Genomic DNA, 16,717 nt, shown 5'->3' with positions numbered 1-16,717 from the left:
TGGATCTGGTTTTATCACATTCTGAATTGAACGTTGAAAATGAGCTTTTCAGAGCCAGCAGAGGTCAAAATAAGCAGTAATGCAAACTCAGTCAGAGACATAGATTTTCACTTGCAACTTGCTTTAACATGTTTAACAGTGCATGAAATGTTGTCTAAAACAAAAAGAAAATGCTTTTTAGTGGCTGGAACTGGTTTTATCACATTCTGAATTGAACGTTGAAAATGAGCTTTTCAGAGCCAGCAGAGGTCAAAATAAGCAGTAATGCAAACTCAGTCATAGACATAGATTTTCACTTGCAACTTGCTTTAACATGTTTAACAGTGCATGAAATGTTATCTAAAACAAAAAGAATAATGCATTTTAGTGGCTGGATCTGGTTTTATCACTTTCTGAATTCAACGTTGAAAATGAGCTGTTCTCAGCCAGCAGAGGTCAAAATAAGCAGTAATGCAAACTCAGTCAGAGACATAGATTTTCACTTGCAACTTGCTTTAACATGTTTAACAGTGCATGAAATGTTGTCTAAAACAAAAAGAAAATGCTTTTTAGTGGCTGGAACTGGTTTTATCACATTCTGAATTGAACGTTGAAAATGAGCTTTTCAGAGCCAGCAGAGGTCAAAATAAGCAGTAATGCAAACTCAGTCAGAGACATAGATTTTCACTTGCAACTTGCTTTAACATGTTTAACAGTGCATGAAATGTTGTCTAAAACAAAAAGAAAATGCTTTTTAGTGGCTGGATCTGGTTTTATTACATTCTGAATTGAACGTTGAAAATGAGCTTTTCAGAGCCAGCAGAGGTCAAAATAAGCAGTAATGCAAACTCAGTCATAGACATAGATTTTCACTTGCATCTTGCTTTAACATGTTTAACAGTGCATGAAATGTTATCTAAAACAAAAAGAAAATGCTTTTTAGTGGCTGGATCTGGTTTTATCACTTTCTGAATTCAACGTTGAAAATGAGCTTTTCAGAGCCAGCAGAGGTCAAAATAAGCAGTAATGCAAACTCAGTCATAGACATAGATTTTCACTTGCAACTTGCTTTAACATGTTTAACAGTGCATGAAATGTTATCTAAAACAAAAAGAATAATGCATTTTAGTGGCTGGATCTGGTTTTATCACTTTCTGATTTCAATGTTGAAAATGAGCTGTTCTCAGCCAGCAGAGGTCAAAATAAGCTGTAATGCAAACTCAGTCAGAGACATAGATTTTCACTTGCAACTTGCTTTAACATGTTTAACAGTGCATGAAATGTTGTCTAAAACAAAAAGATAATGCTTTTTAGTGGCTGGAACTGGTTTTATCACATTCTAAATTGAACGTTGAAAATGAGCTTATCTCAGCCAGCAGAAGGGTCAAATCACAGTAATGCAAACTCAGTCAGTGACATAGATTTTCACTTGCAACTTGCTTAAACATGTTTAACAGTGCATGAAATGTTGTCTAAAACAAAAAGATAATGCTTTTTAGTAGCTGGATCTGGTTTTATCACATTCTGTGATGGACGTTGAAAATGAGCTTTTCAGAGCCAGCAGAGGTCAAAATAAGCAGTAATGCAAACTCAGTCATAGACATAGATTTTCACTTGCAACTTGCTTTAACATGTTTAACAGTGCATGAAATGTTGTCTAAAACAAAAAGAAAATGCTTTTTAGTGGCTGGAACTGGTTTTATCACATTTTGAATTGAACGTTGAAAATGAGCTTTTCAGAGCCAGCAGAGGTCAAAATAAGCAGTAATGCAAACTCAGTCATAGACATAGATTTTCACTTGCAACTTGCTTTAACATGTTTAACAGTGCATGAAATGTTGTCTAAAACAAAAAGAAAATGCTTTTTAGTGGCTGGAACTGGTTTTATCACATTCTGAATTGAACGTTGAAAATGAGCTTTTCAGAGCCAGCAGAGGTCAAAATAAGCAGTAATGCAAACTCAGTCAGAGACAAAGATTTTCACTTGCAACTTGCTTTAACATGTTTAACAGTGCATGACATGTTGTCTAAAACAAAAAGAAAATGCTTTTTAGTGGCTGGATCTGGTTTTATCACATTCTGAATTGAACGTTGAAAATGAGCTTTTCAGAGCCAGCAGAGGTCAAAATAAGCAGTAATGCAAACTCAGTCATAGACATAGATTTTCACTTGCATCTTGCTTTAACATGTTTAACAGTGCATGAAATGTTATCTAAAACAAAAAGAAAATTCTTATTAGTGGCTGGATCTGGTTTTATCACTTTCTGAATTCAAAGTTGAAAATGAGCTTTTCAGAGCAAGCAGAGGTCAAAATAAGCAGTAATGCAAACTCAGTCATAGACATAGATTTTCACTTGCAACTTGCTTTAACATGTTTAACAGTGCATGAAATGTTATCTAAAACAAAAAGAATAATGCTTTTTAGTGGCTGGAACTGGTTTTATCACATTCTGAATTGAACGTTGAAAATGAGCTTTTCAGAGCCAGCAGAGGTCAAAATAAGCAGTAATGCAAACTCAGTCAGAGACAAAGATTTTCACTTGCAACTTGCTTTAACATGTTTAACAGTGCATGAAATGTTGTCTAAAACAAAAAGAAAATGCTTTTTAGTGGCTGGATCTGGTTTTATCACATTCTGAATTGAACGTTGAAAATGAGCTTTTCAGAGCCAGCAGAGGTCAAAATAAGCAGTAATGCAAACTCAGTCATAGACATAGATTTTCACTTGCAACTTGCTTTAACATGTTTAACAGTGCATGAAATGTTATCTAAAACAAAAAGAATAATGCATTTTAGTGGCTGGAACTGGTTTTATCACATTCTGAATTGAACGTTGAAAATGAGCTTTTCAGAGCCAGCAGAGGTCAAAATAAGCAGTGATGCAAACTCAGTCATAGACATAGATTTTCACTTGCAACTTTCTTAAACATATTTAACAGTGCATGAAATGTTGTCTAAAACAAAAAGAAAATGCTTTTTAGTGGCTGGAACTGGTTTTATCACATTCTGAATTGAACGTTGAAAATGAGCTTTTCAGAGCCAGCAGAGGTCAAAATAAGCAGTAATGCAAACTCAGTCATAGACATAGATTTTCACTTGCAACTTGCTTTAACATGTTTAACAGTGCATGAAATGTTATCTAAAACAAAAAGAATAATGCATTTTAGTGGCTGGATCTGGTTTTATCACTTTCTGAATTCAACGTTGAAAATGAGCTGTTCTCAGCCAGCAGAGGTCAAAATAAGCAGTAATGCAAACTCAGTCATAGACATAGATTTTCACTTGCAACTTGCTTTAACATGTTTAACAGTGCATGAAATGTTATCTAAAACAAAAAGAATAATGCTTTTTAGTGGCTGGAACTGGTTTTATCACATTTTGAATTGAACGTTGAAAATGAGCTTTTCAGAGCCAGCAGAGGTCAAAATAAGCAGTAATGCAAACTCAGTCAGAGACAAAGATTTTCACTTGCAACTTGCTTTAACATGTTTAACAGTGCATGAAATGTTGTCTAAAACAAAAAGAAAATGCTTTTTAGAGGCTGGATCTGGTTTTATCACATTCTGAATTGAACGTTGAAAATGAGCTTTTCAGAGCCAGCAGAGGTCAAAATAAGCAGTAATGCAAACTCAGTCATAGACATAGATTTTCACTTGCAACTTGCTTTAACATGTTTAACAGTGCATGAAATGTTATCTAAAACAAAAAGAATAATGCATTTTAGTGGCTGGAACTGGTTTTATCACATTCTGAATTGAACGTTGAAAATGAGCTTTTCAGAGCCAGCAGAGGTCAAAATAAGCAGTGATGCAAACTCAGTCATAGACATAGATTTTCACTTGCAACTTTCTTAAACATATTTAACAGTGCATGAAATGTTGTCTAAAACAAAAAGAAAATGCTTTTTAGTGGCTGGAACTGGTTTTATCACATTCTGAATTGAACGTTGAAAATGAGCTTTTCAGAGCCAGCAGAGGTCAAAATAAGCAGTAATGCAAACTCAGTCATAGACATAGATTTTCACTTGCAACTTGCTTTAACATGTTTAACAGTGCATGAAATGTTATCTAAAACAAAAAGAATAATGCATTTTAGTGGCTGGATCTGGTTTTATCACTTTCTGAATTCAACGTTGAAAATGAGCTGTTCTCAGCCAGCAGAGGTCAAAATAAGCAGTAATGCAAACTCAGTCAGAGACATAGATTTTCACTTGCAACTTGCTTTAACATGTTTAACAGTGCATGAAATGTTGTCTAAAACAAAAAGAAAATGCTTTTTAGTGGCTGGAACTGGTTTTATCACATTCTGAATTGAACGTTGAAAATGAGCTTTTCAGAGCCAGCAGAGGTCAAAATAAGCAGTAATGCAAACTCAGTCAGAGACAAAGATTTTCACTTGCAACTTGCTTTAACATGTTTAACAGTGCATCAAATGTTATCTAAAACAAAAAGATAATGCTTTTTAGTGGCTGGAACTGGTTTTATCACATTCTGAATTGAACGTTGAAAATGAGCTTTTAGGAGCCAGCAGAGGTCAAAATAAGCAGTAATGCAAACTCAGTCAGAGACATAGATTTTCACTTGCAACTTGCTTTAACATGTTTAACAGTGCATGAAATGTTATCTAAAACAAAAAGAATAATGCTTTTTAGTGGCTGGAACTGGTTTTATCACATTCTGAATTGAACGTTGAAAATGAGCTTTTCAGAGCCAGCAGAGGTCAAAATAAGCAGTAATGCAAACTCAGTCAGAGACAAAGATTTTCACTTGCAACTTGCTTTAACATGTTTAACAGTGCATGAAATGTTGTCTAAAACAAAAAGAAAATGCTTTTTAGTGGCTGGATCTGGTTTCATCACATTCTGAATTGAACGTTGAAAATGAGCTTTTCAGAGCCAGCAGAGGTCAAAATAAGCAGTAATGCAAACTCAGTCATAGACATAGATTTTCACTTGCAACTTGCTTTAACATGTTTAACAGTGCATGAAATGTTATCTAAAACAAAAAGAATAATGCATTTTAGTGGCTGGAACTGGTTTTATCACATTCTGAATTGAACGTTGAAAATGAGCTTTTCAGAGCCAGCAGAGGTCAAAATAAGCAGTGATGCAAACTCAGTCATAGACATAGATTTTCACTTGCAACTTTCTTAAACATATTTAACAGTGCATGAAATGTTGTCTAAAACAAAAAGAAAATGCTTTTTAGTGGCTGGAACTGGTTTTATCACATTCTGAATTGAACGTTGAAAATGAGCTTTTCAGAGCCAGCAGAGGTCAAAATAAGCAGTAATGCAAACTCAGTCATAGACATAGATTTTCACTTGCAACTTGCTTTAACATGTTTAACAGTGCATGAAATGTTATCTAAAACAAAAAGAATAATGCATTTTAGTGGCTGGATCTGGTTTTATCACTTTCTGAATTCAACGTTGAAAATGAGCTGTTCTCAGCCAGCAGAGGTCAAAATAAGCAGTAATGCAAACTCAGTCAGAGACATAGATTTTCACTTGCAACTTGCTTTAACATGTTTAACAGTGCATGAAATGTTGTCTAAAACAAAAAGAAAATGCTTTTTAGTGGCTGGAACTGGTTTTATCACATTCTGAATTGAACGTTGAAAATGAGCTTTTCAGAGCCAGCAGAGGTCAAAATAAGCAGTAATGCAAACTCAGTCAGAGACAAAGATTTTCACTTGCAACTTGCTTTAACATGTTTAACAGTGCATGAAATGTTGTCTAAAACAAAAAGATAATGCTTTTTAGTGGCTGGAACTGGTTTTATCACATTCTGAATTGAACGTTGAAAATGAGCTTTTAGGAGCCAGCAGAGGTCAAAATAAGCAGTAATGCAAACTCAGTCAGAGACAAAGATTTTCACTTGCAACTTGCTTTAACATGTTTAACAGTGCATGAAATGTTGTCTAAAACAAAAAGAAAATGCTTTTTAGTGGCTGGATCTGGTTTTATCACATTCTGAATTGAACGTTGAAAATGAGCTTTTCAGAGCCAGCAGAGGTCAAAATAAGCAGTAATGCAAACTCAGTCATAGACATAGATTTTCACTTGCATCTTGCTTTAACATGTTTAACAGTGCATGAAATGTTATCTAAAACAAAAAGAAAATGCTTATTAGTGGCTGGATCTGGTTTTATCACTTTCTGAATTCAAAGTTGAAAATGAGCTTTTCAGAGCAAGCAGAGGTCAAAATAAGCAGTAATGCAAACTCAGTCATAGACATAGATTTTCACTTGCAACTTGCTTTAACATGTTTAACAGTGCATGAAATGTTATCTAAAACAAAAAGAATAATGCATTTTAGTGGCTGGATCTGGTTTTATCACTTTCTGAATTCAACGTTGAAAATGAGCTGTTCTCAGCCAGCAGAGGTCAAAATAAGCAGTAATGCAAACTCAGTCAGAGACATAGATTTTCACTTGCAACTTGCTTTAACATGTTTAACAGTGCATGAAATGTTGTCTAAAACAAAAAGATAATGCTTTTTAGTGGCTGGAACTGGTTTTATCACATTCTAAATTGAACGTTGAAAATGAGCTTATCTCAGCCAGCAGAAGGGTCAAATCACAGTAATGCAAACTCAGTCAGAGACATAGATTTTCACTTGCAACTTGCTTTAACATGTTTAACAGTGCATGAAATGTTGTCTAAAACAAAAAGAATGATGCATTTTAGTAGCTGGATCTGGTTTTATCACATTCTGTGATGGACGTTGAAAATGAGCTTTTCACAGCCAGCAGAGATCAAAATAAGCAGTAATGCAAACTCAGTCATAGACATAGATTTTCACTTGCAACTTTCTTAAACATATTTAACAGTGCATGAAATGTTGTCTAAAACAAAAAGAAAATGCTTTTTAGTGGCTGGAACTGGTTTTATCACATTCTGAATTGAACGTTGAAAATGAGCTTTTCAGAGCCAGCAGAGGTTAAAATAAGCAGTAATGCAAACTCAGTCAGAGACATAGATTTTCACTTGCAACTTGCTTTAACATGTTTAACAGTGCATGAAATGTTGTCTAAAACAAAAAGATAATGCTTTTTAGTGGCTGGAACTGGTTTTATCACATTCTGAATTGAACGTTGAAAATTAGCTTTTCAGAGCCAGCAGAGGTCAAAATAAGCAGTAATGCAAACTCAGTCATAGACATAGATTTTCACTTGCAACTTGCTTTAACATGTTTAACAGTGCATGAAATGTTGTCTAAAACAAAAAGAAAATGCTTTTTAGTGGCTGGAACTGGTTTTATCACATTCTGAATTGAACGTTGAAAATGAGCTTTTCAGAGCCAGCAGAGGTCAAAATAAGCAGTAATGCAAACTCAGTCAGAGACAAAGATTTTCACTTGCAACTTGCTTTAACATGTTTAACAGTGCATGAAATGTTGTCTAAAACAAAAAGAAAATGCTTTTTAGTGGCTGGATCTGGTTTTATCACATTCTGAATTGAACGTTGAAAATGAGCTTTTCAGAGCCAGCAGAGGTCAAAATAAGCAGTAATGCAAACTCAGTCATAGACATAGATTTTCACTTGCAACTTGCTTTAACATGTTTAACAGTGCATGAAATGTTATCTAAAACAAAAAGAATAATGCATTTTAGTGGCTGGAACTGGTTTTATCACATTCTGAATTGAACGTTGAAAATGAGCTTTTCAGAGCCAGCAGAGGTCAAAATAAGCAGTGATGCAAACTCAGTCATAGACATAGATTTTCACTTGCAACTTTCTTAAACATATTTAACAGTGCATGAAATGTTGTCTAAAACAAAAAGAAAATGCTTTTTAGTGGCTGGAACTGGTTTTATCACATTCTGAATTGAACGTTGAAAATGAGCTTTTCAGAGCCAGCAGAGGTCAAAATAAGCAGTAATGCAAACTCAGTCAGAGACAAAGATTTTCACTTGCAACTTGCTTTAACATGTTTAACAGTGCATGAAATGTTATCTAAAACAAAAAGAATAATGCATTTTAGTGGCTGGATCTGGTTTTATCACTTTCTGAATTCAACGTTGAAAATGAGCTGTTCTCAGCCAGCAGAGGTCAAAATAAGCTGTAATGCAAACTCAGTCATAGACATAGATTTTCACTTGCAACTTGCTTTAACATATTTAACAGTGCATGAAATGTTGTCTAAAACAAAAAGAAAATGCTTTTTAGTGGCTGGATCTGGTTTTATCACATTCTGAATTGAACGTTGAAAATGAGCTTTTCAGAGCCAGCAGAGGTCAAAATAAGCAGTAATGCAAACTCAGTCAGAGAAAAAGATTTTCACTTGCAACTTGCTTTAACATGTTTAACAGTGCATGACATGTTGTCTAAAACAAAAAGAAAATGCTTTTTAGTGGCTGGATCTGGTTTTATCACATTCTGAATTGAACGTTGAAAATGAGCTTTTCAGAGCCAGCAGAGGTCAAAATAAGCAGTAATGCAAACTCAGTCATAGACATAGATTTTCACTTGCATCTTGCTTTAACATGTTTAACAGTGCATGAAATGTTATCTAAAACAAAAAGAAAATGCTTATTAGTGGCTGGATCTGGTTTTATCACTTTCTGAATTCAAAGTTGAAAATGAGCTTTTCAGAGCAAGCAGTGGTCAAAATAAGCAGTAATGCAAACTCAGTCATAGACATAGATTTTCACTTGCAACTTGCTTTAACATGTTTAACAGTGCATGAAATGTTATCTAAAACAAAAAGAATAATGCTTTTTAGTGGCTGGAACTGGTTTTATCACATTCTGAATTGAACGTTGAAAATGAGCTTTTCAGAGCCAGCAGAGGTCAAAATAAGCAGTAATGCAAACTCAGTCAGAGACAAAGATTTTCACTTGCAACTTGCTTTAACATGTTTAACAGTGCATGAAATGTTGTCTAAAACAAAAAGAAAATGCTTTTTAGTGGCTGGATCTGGTTTTATCACATTCTGAATTGAACGTTGAAAATGAGCTTTTCAGAGCCAGCAGAGGTCAAAATAAGCAGTAATGCAAACTCAGTCATAGACATAGATTTTCACTTGCAACTTGCTTTAACATGTTTAACAGTGCATGAAATGTTATCTAAAACAAAAAGAATAATGCATTTTAGTGGCTGGAACTGGTTTTATCACATTCTGAATTGAACGTTGAAAATGAGCTTTTCAGAGCCAGCAGAGGTCAAAATAAGCAGTGATGCAAACTCAGTCATAGACATAGATTTTCACTTGCAACTTTCTTAAACATATTTAACAGTGCATGAAATGTTGTCTAAAACAAAAAGAAAATGCTTTTTAGTGGCTGGAACTGGTTTTATCACATTCTGAATTGAACGTTGAAAATGAGCTTTTCAGAGCCAGCAGAGGTCAAAATAAGCAGTAATGCAAACTCAGTCAGAGACATAGATTTTCACTTGCAACTTGCTTTAACATGTTTAACAGTGCATGAAATGTTGTCTAAAACAAAAAGATAATGCTTTTTAGTGGCTGGAACTGGTTTTATCACATTCTGAATCGAACGTTGAAAATGAGCTTTTAGGAGCCAGCAGAGGTCAAAATAAGCAGTAATGCAAACTCAGTCAGAGACAAAGATTTTCACTTGCAACTTGCTTTAACATGTTTAACAGTGCATGAAATGTTGTCTAAAACAAAAAGAAAATGCTTTTTAGTGGCTGGATCTGGTTTTATCACATTCTGAATTGAACGTTGAAAATGAGCTTTTCAGAGCCAGCAGAGGTCAAAATAAGCAGTAATGCAAACTCAGTCATAGACATAGATTTTCACTTGCAACTTGCTTTAACATGTTTAACAGTGCATGAAATGTTATCTAAAACAAAAAGAAAATGCTTATTAGTGGCTGGATCTGGTTTTATCACTTTCTGAATTCAAAGTTGAAAATGAGCTTTTCAGAGCAAGCAGAGGTCAAAATAAGCAGTAATGCAAACTCAGTCATAGACATAGATTTTCACTTGCAACTTGCTTTAACATGTTTAACAGTGCATGAAATGTTATCTAAAACAAAAAGAATAATGCATTTTAGTGGCTGGATCTGGTTTTATCACTTTCTGAATTCAACGTTGAAAATGAGCTGTTCTCAGCCAGCAGAGGTCAAAATAAGCAGTAATGCAAACTCAGTCAGAGACATAGATTTTCACTTGCAACTTGCTTTAACATGTTTAACAGTGCATGAAATGTTGTCTAAAACAAAAAGATAATGCTTTTTAGTGGCTGGAACTGGTTTTATCACATTCTAAATTGAACGTTGAAAATGAGCTTATCTCAGCCAGCAGAAGGGTCAAATCACAGTAATGCAAACTCAGTCAGAGACATAGATTTTCACTTGCAACTTGCTTTAACATGTTTAACAGTGCATGAAATGTTGTCTAAAACAAAAAGAATGATGCATTTTAGTAGCTGGATCTGGTTTTATCACATTCTGTGATGGACGTTGAAAATGAGCTTTTCAGAGCCAGCAGAGATCAAAATAAGCAGTAATGCAAACTCAGTCATAGACATAGATTTTCACTTGCAACTTTCTTAAACATATTTAACAGTGCATGAAATGTTGTCTAAAACAAAAAGAAAATGCTTTTTAGTGGCTGGAACTGGTTTTATCACATTCTGAATTGAACGTTGAAAATGAGCTTTTCAGAGCCAGCAGAGGTTAAAATAAGCAGTAATGCAAACTCAGTCAGAGACATAGATTTTCACTTGCAACTTGCTTTAACATGTTTAACAGTGCATGAAATGTTGTCTAAAACAAAAAGATAATGCTTTTTAGTGGCTGGAACTGGTTTTATCACATTCTGAATTGAACGTTGAAAATGAGCTTTTCAGAGCCAGCAGAGGTCAAAATAAGCAGTAATGCAAACTCAGTCATAGACATAGATTTTCACTTGCAACTTGCTTTAACATGTTTAACAGTGCATGAAATGTTGTCTAAAACAAAAAGAAAATGCTTTTTAGTGGCTGGAACTGGTTTTATCACATTCTGAATTGAACGTTGAAAATGAGCTTTTCAGAGCCAGCAGAGGTCAAAATAAGCAGTAATGCAAACTCAGTCAGAGACAAAGATTTTCACTTGCAACTTGCTTTAACATGTTTAACAGTGCATGAAATGTTGTCTAAAACAAAAAGAAAATGCTTTTTAGTGGCTGGATCTGGTTTTATCACATTCTGAATTGAACGTTGAAAATGAGCTTTTCAGAGCCAGCAGAGGTCAAAATAAGCAGTAATGCAAACTCAGTCATAGACATAGATTTTCACTTGCAACTTGCTTTAACATGTTTAACAGTGCATGAAATGTTGTCTAAAACAAAAAGAATGATGCATTTTAGTAGCTGGATCTGGTTTTATCACATTCTGTGATGGACGTTGAAAATGAGCTTTTCAGAGCCAGCAGAGATCAAAATAAGCAGTAATGCAAACTCAGTCATAGACATAGATTTTCACTTGCAACTTTCTTAAACATATTTAACAGTGCATGAAATGTTGTCTAAAACAAAAAGAAAATGCTTTTTAGTGGCTGGAACTGGTTTTATCACATTCTGAATTGAACGTTGAAAATGAGCTTTTCAGAGCCAGCAGAGGTTAAAATAAGCAGTAATGCAAACTCAGTCAGAGACATAGATTTTCACTTGCAACTTGCTTTAACATGTTTAACAGTGCATGAAATGTTGTCTAAAACAAAAAGATAATGCTTTTTAGTGGCTGGAACTGGTTTTATCACATTCTGAATTGAACGTTGAAAATGAGCTTTTCAGAGCCAGCAGAGGTCAAAATAAGCAGTAATGCAAACTCAGTCATAGACATAGATTTTCACTTGCAACTTGCTTTAACATGTTTAACAGTGCATGAAATGTTGTCTAAAACAAAAAGAAAATGCTTTTTAGTGGCTGGAACTGGTTTTATCACATTCTGAATTGAACGTTGAAAATGAGCTTTTCAGAGCCAGCAGAGGTCAAAATAAGCAGTAATGCAAACTCAGTCAGAGACAAAGATTTTCACTTGCAACTTGCTTTAACATGTTTAACAGTGCATGAAATGTTGTCTAAAACAAAAAGAAAATGCTTTTTAGTGGCTGGATCTGGTTTTATCACATTCTGAATTGAACGTTGAAAATGAGCTTTTCAGAGCCAGCAGAGGTCAAAATAAGCAGTAATGCAAACTCAGTCATAGACATAGATTTTCACTTGCAACTTGCTTTAACATGTTTAACAGTGCATGAAATGTTATCTAAAACAAAAAGAATAATGCATTTTAGTGGCTGGAACTGGTTTTATCACATTCTGAATTGAACGTTGAAAATGAGCTTTTCAGAGCCAGCAGAGGTCAAAATAAGCAGTGATGCAAACTCAGTCATAGACATAGATTTTCACTTGCAACTTTCTTAAACATATTTAACAGTGCATGAAATGTTGTCTAAAACAAAAAGAAAATGCTTTTTAGTGGCTGGAACTGGTTTTATCACATTCTGAATTGAACGTTGAAAATGAGCTTTTCAGAGCCAGCAGAGGTCAAAATAAGCAGTAATGCAAACTCAGTCAGAGACATAGATTTTCACTTGCAACTTGCTTTAACATGTTTAACAGTGCATGAAATGTTGTCTAAAACAAAAAGATAATGCTTTTTTGTGGCTGGAACTGGTTTTATCACATTCTAAATTGAACGTTGAAAATGAGCTTTTCAGAGCCAGCAGAGGTCAAAATAAGCAGTAATGCAAACTCAGTCATAGACATAGATTTTCACTTGCAACTTGCTTTAACATGTTTAACAGTGCATGAAATGTTGTCTAAAACAAAAAGAAAATGCTTTTTAGTGGCTGGAACTGGTTTTATCACATTCTGAATTGAACGTTGAAAATGAGCTTTTCAGAGCCAGCAGAGGTCAAAATAAGCAGTAATGCAAACTCAGTCAGAGACAAAGATTTTCACTTGCAACTTGCTTTAACTTGTTTAACAGTGCATGAAATGTTGTCTAAAACAAAAAGAAAATGCTTTTTAGTGGCTGGATCTGGTTTTATCACATTCTGAATTGAACGTTGAAAATGAGCTTTTCAGAGCCAGCAGAGGTCAAAATAAGCAGTAATGCAAACTCAGTCATAGACATAGATTTTCACTTGCAACTTGCTTTAACATGTTTAACAGTGCATGAAATGTTATCTAAAACAAAAAGAATAATGCATTTTAGTGGCTGGATCTGGTTTTATCACTTTCTGAATTCAACGTTGAAAATGAGCTGTTCTCAGCCAGCAGAGGTCAAAATAAGCAGTATTGCAAACTCAGTCATAGACATAGATTTTCACTTGCAACTTGCTTTAACATATTTAACAGTGCATGAAATGTCTAAAACAAAAAGAAAATGCTTTTTAGTGGCTGGATCTGGTTTTATCACATTCTGAATTGAACGTTGAAAATGAGCTTTTCAGAGCCAGCAGAGGTCAAAATAAGCAGTAATGCAAACTCAGTCATAGACATAGATTTTCACTTGCAACTTGCTTTAACATGTTTAACAGTGCATGAAATGTTATCTAAAACAAAAAGAATAATGCATTTTAGTGGCTGGATCTGGTTTTATCACTTTCTGAATTCAACGTTGAAAATGAGCTGTTCTCAGCCAGCAGAGGTCAAAATAAGCAGTAATGCAAACTCAGTCATAGACATAGATTTTCACTTGCAACTTGCTTTAACATGTTTAACAGTGCATGAATTGTTGTCTAAAACAAAAAGAAAATGCTTTTTAGTGGCTGGAACTGGTTTTATCACATTCTGAATTGAACGTTGAAAATGAGCTTTTCAGAGCCAGCAGAGGTCAAAATAAGCAGTAATGCAAACTCAGTCAGAGACATAGATTTTCACTTGCAACTTGCTTTAACATGTTTAACAGTGCATGAAATGTTGTCTAAAACAAAAAGAAAAAATTTTTTAGTGGCTGGATCTGGTTTTATCACATTCTGAATTGAACGTTGAAAATGAGCTTTTCAGAGCCAGCAGAGGTCAAAATAAGCAGTAATGCAAACTCAGTCAGAGACAAAGATTTTCACTTGCAACTTGCTTTAACATGTTTAACAGTGCATGAAATGTTGTCTAAAACAAAAAGAAAATGCTTTTTAGTGGCTGGATCTGGTTTTATCACATTCTGAATTGAACGTTGAAAATGAGCTTTTCAGAGCCAGCAGAGGTCAAAAAAAGCAGTAATGCAAACTCAGTCATAGACATAGATTTTCACTTGCAACTTGCTTTAACATGTTTAACAGTGCATGAAATGTTGTCTAAAACAAAAAGAAAATGCTTATTAGTGGCTGGAACTGGTTTTATCACATTCTGAATTGAACGTTGAAAATGAGCTTTTCAGAGCCAGCAGAGGTCAAAATAAGCAGTAATGCAAACTCAGTCAGAGACATAGATTTTCACTTGCAACTTGCTTTAACATGTTTAACAGTGCATGAAATGTTGTCTAAAACAAAAAGAAAAAATTTTTTAGTGGCTGGATCTGGTTTTATCACATTCTGAATTGAACGTTGAAAATGAGCTTTTCAGAGCCAGCAGAGGTCAAAATAAGCAGTAATGCAAACTCAGTCAGAGACAAAGATTTTCACTTGCAACTTGCTTTAACATGTTTAACAGTGCATGAAATGTTGTCTAAAACAAAAAGAAAATGCTTTTTAGTGGCTGGATCTGGTTTTATCACATTCTGAATTGAACGTTGAAAATGAGCTTTTCAGAGCCAGCAGAGGTCAAAAAAAGCAGTAATGCAAACTCAGTCATAGACATAGATTTTCACTTGCAACTTGCTTTAACATGTTTAACAGTGCATGAAATGTTGTCTAAAACAAAAAGAAAATGCTTTTTAGTGGCTGGAACTGGTTTTATCACATTCTGAATTGAACGTTGAAAATGAGCTTTTCAGAGCCAGCAGAGGTCAAAATAAGCAGTAATGCAAACTCAGTCATAGACATAGATTTTCACTTGCAACTTGCTTTAACATGTTTAACAGTGCATGAAATGTTATCTAAAACAAAAAGAATAATGCATTTTAGTGGCTGGATCTGGTTTTATCACTTTCTGAATTCAACGTTGAAAATGAGCTGTTCTCAGCCAGCAGAGGTCAAAATAAGCAGTAATGCAAACTCAGTCAGAGACATAGATTTTCACTTGCAACTTGCTTTAACATGTTTAACAGTGCATGAAATGTTGTCTAAAACAAAAAGAAAATGCTTTTTAGTGGCTGGAACTGGTTTTATCACATTCTGAATTGAACGTTGAAAATGAGCTTTTCAGAGCCAGCAGAGGTCAAAATAAGCAGTAATGCAAACTCAGTCAGAGACATAGATTTTCACTTGCAACTTGCTTTAACATGTTTAACAGTGCATGAAATGTTGTCTAAAACAAAAAGAAAATGCTTTTTAGTGGCTGGATCTGGTTTTATTACATTCTGAATTGAACGTTGAAAATGAGCTTTTCAGAGCCAGCAGAGGTCAAAATAAGCAGTAATGCAAACTCAGTCATAGACATAGATTTTCACTTGCATCTTGCTTTAACATGTTTAACAGTGCATGAAATGTTATCTAAAACAAAAAGAAAATGCTTTTTAGTGGCTGGATCTGGTTTTATCACTTTCTGAATTCAACGTTGAAAATGAGCTTTTCAGAGCCAGCAGAGGTCAAAATAAGCAGTAATGCAAACTCAGTCATAGACATAGATTTTCACTTGCAACTTGCTTTAACATGTTTAACAGTGCATGAAATGTTATCTAAAACAAAAAGAATAATGCATTTTAGTGGCTGGATCTGGTTTTATCACTTTCTGAATTCAATGTTGAAAATGAGCTGTTCTCAGCAAGCAGAGGTCAAAATAAGCTGTAATGCAAACTCAGTCAGAGACATAGATTTTCACTTGCAACTTGCTTTAACATGTTTAACAGTGCATGAAATGTTGTCTAAAACAAAAAGATAATGCTTTTTAGTGGCTGGAACTGGTTTTATCACATTCTAAATTGAACGTTGAAAATGAGCTTATCTCAGCCAGCAGAAGGGTCAAATCACAGTAATGCAAACTCAGTCAGAGACATAGATTTTCACTTGCAACTTGCTTTAACATGTTTAACAGTGCATGAAATGTTGTCTAAAACAAAAAGAATGATGCATTTTAGTAGCTGGATCTGGTTTTATCACATTCTGTGATGGACGTTGAAAATGAGCTTTTCAGAGCCAGCAGAGATCAAAATAAGCAGTAATGCAAACTCAGTCATAGACATAGATTTTCACTTGCAACTTTCTCAAACATATTTAACAGTGCATGAAATGTTGTCTAAAACAAAAAGAAAATGCTTTTTAGTGGCTGGAACTGGTTTTATCACATTCTGAATTGAACGTTGAAAATGAGCTTTTCAGAGCCAGCAGAGGTCAAAATAAGCAGTAATGCAAACTCAGTCATAGACATAGATTTTCACTTGCAACTTGCTTTAACATGTTTAACAGTGCATGAAATGTTGTCTAAAACAAAAAGAAAATGCTTTTTAGTGGCTGGAACTGGTTTTATCACATTCTGAATTGAACGTTGAAAATGAGCTTTTCAGAGCCAGCAGAGGTCAAAATAAGCAGTAATGCAAACTCAGTCAGAGACAAAGATTTTCACTTGCAACTTGCTTTAACATGTTTAACAGTGCATGAAATGTTGTCTAAAACAAAAAGAAAATGCTTTTTAGTGGCTGGATCTGGTTTTATCACATTCTGAATTGAACGTTGAAAATGAG

This window comes from Danio rerio, chromosome 16 (assembly GCF_052040795.2).
Source record: "Danio rerio strain M-AB ecotype USA chromosome 16, GRCz13ab, whole genome shotgun sequence".
NCBI lineage: Eukaryota > Metazoa > Chordata > Actinopteri > Cypriniformes > Danionidae > Danio > Danio rerio.
This window is presented reverse-complemented; position numbering follows the sequence as displayed.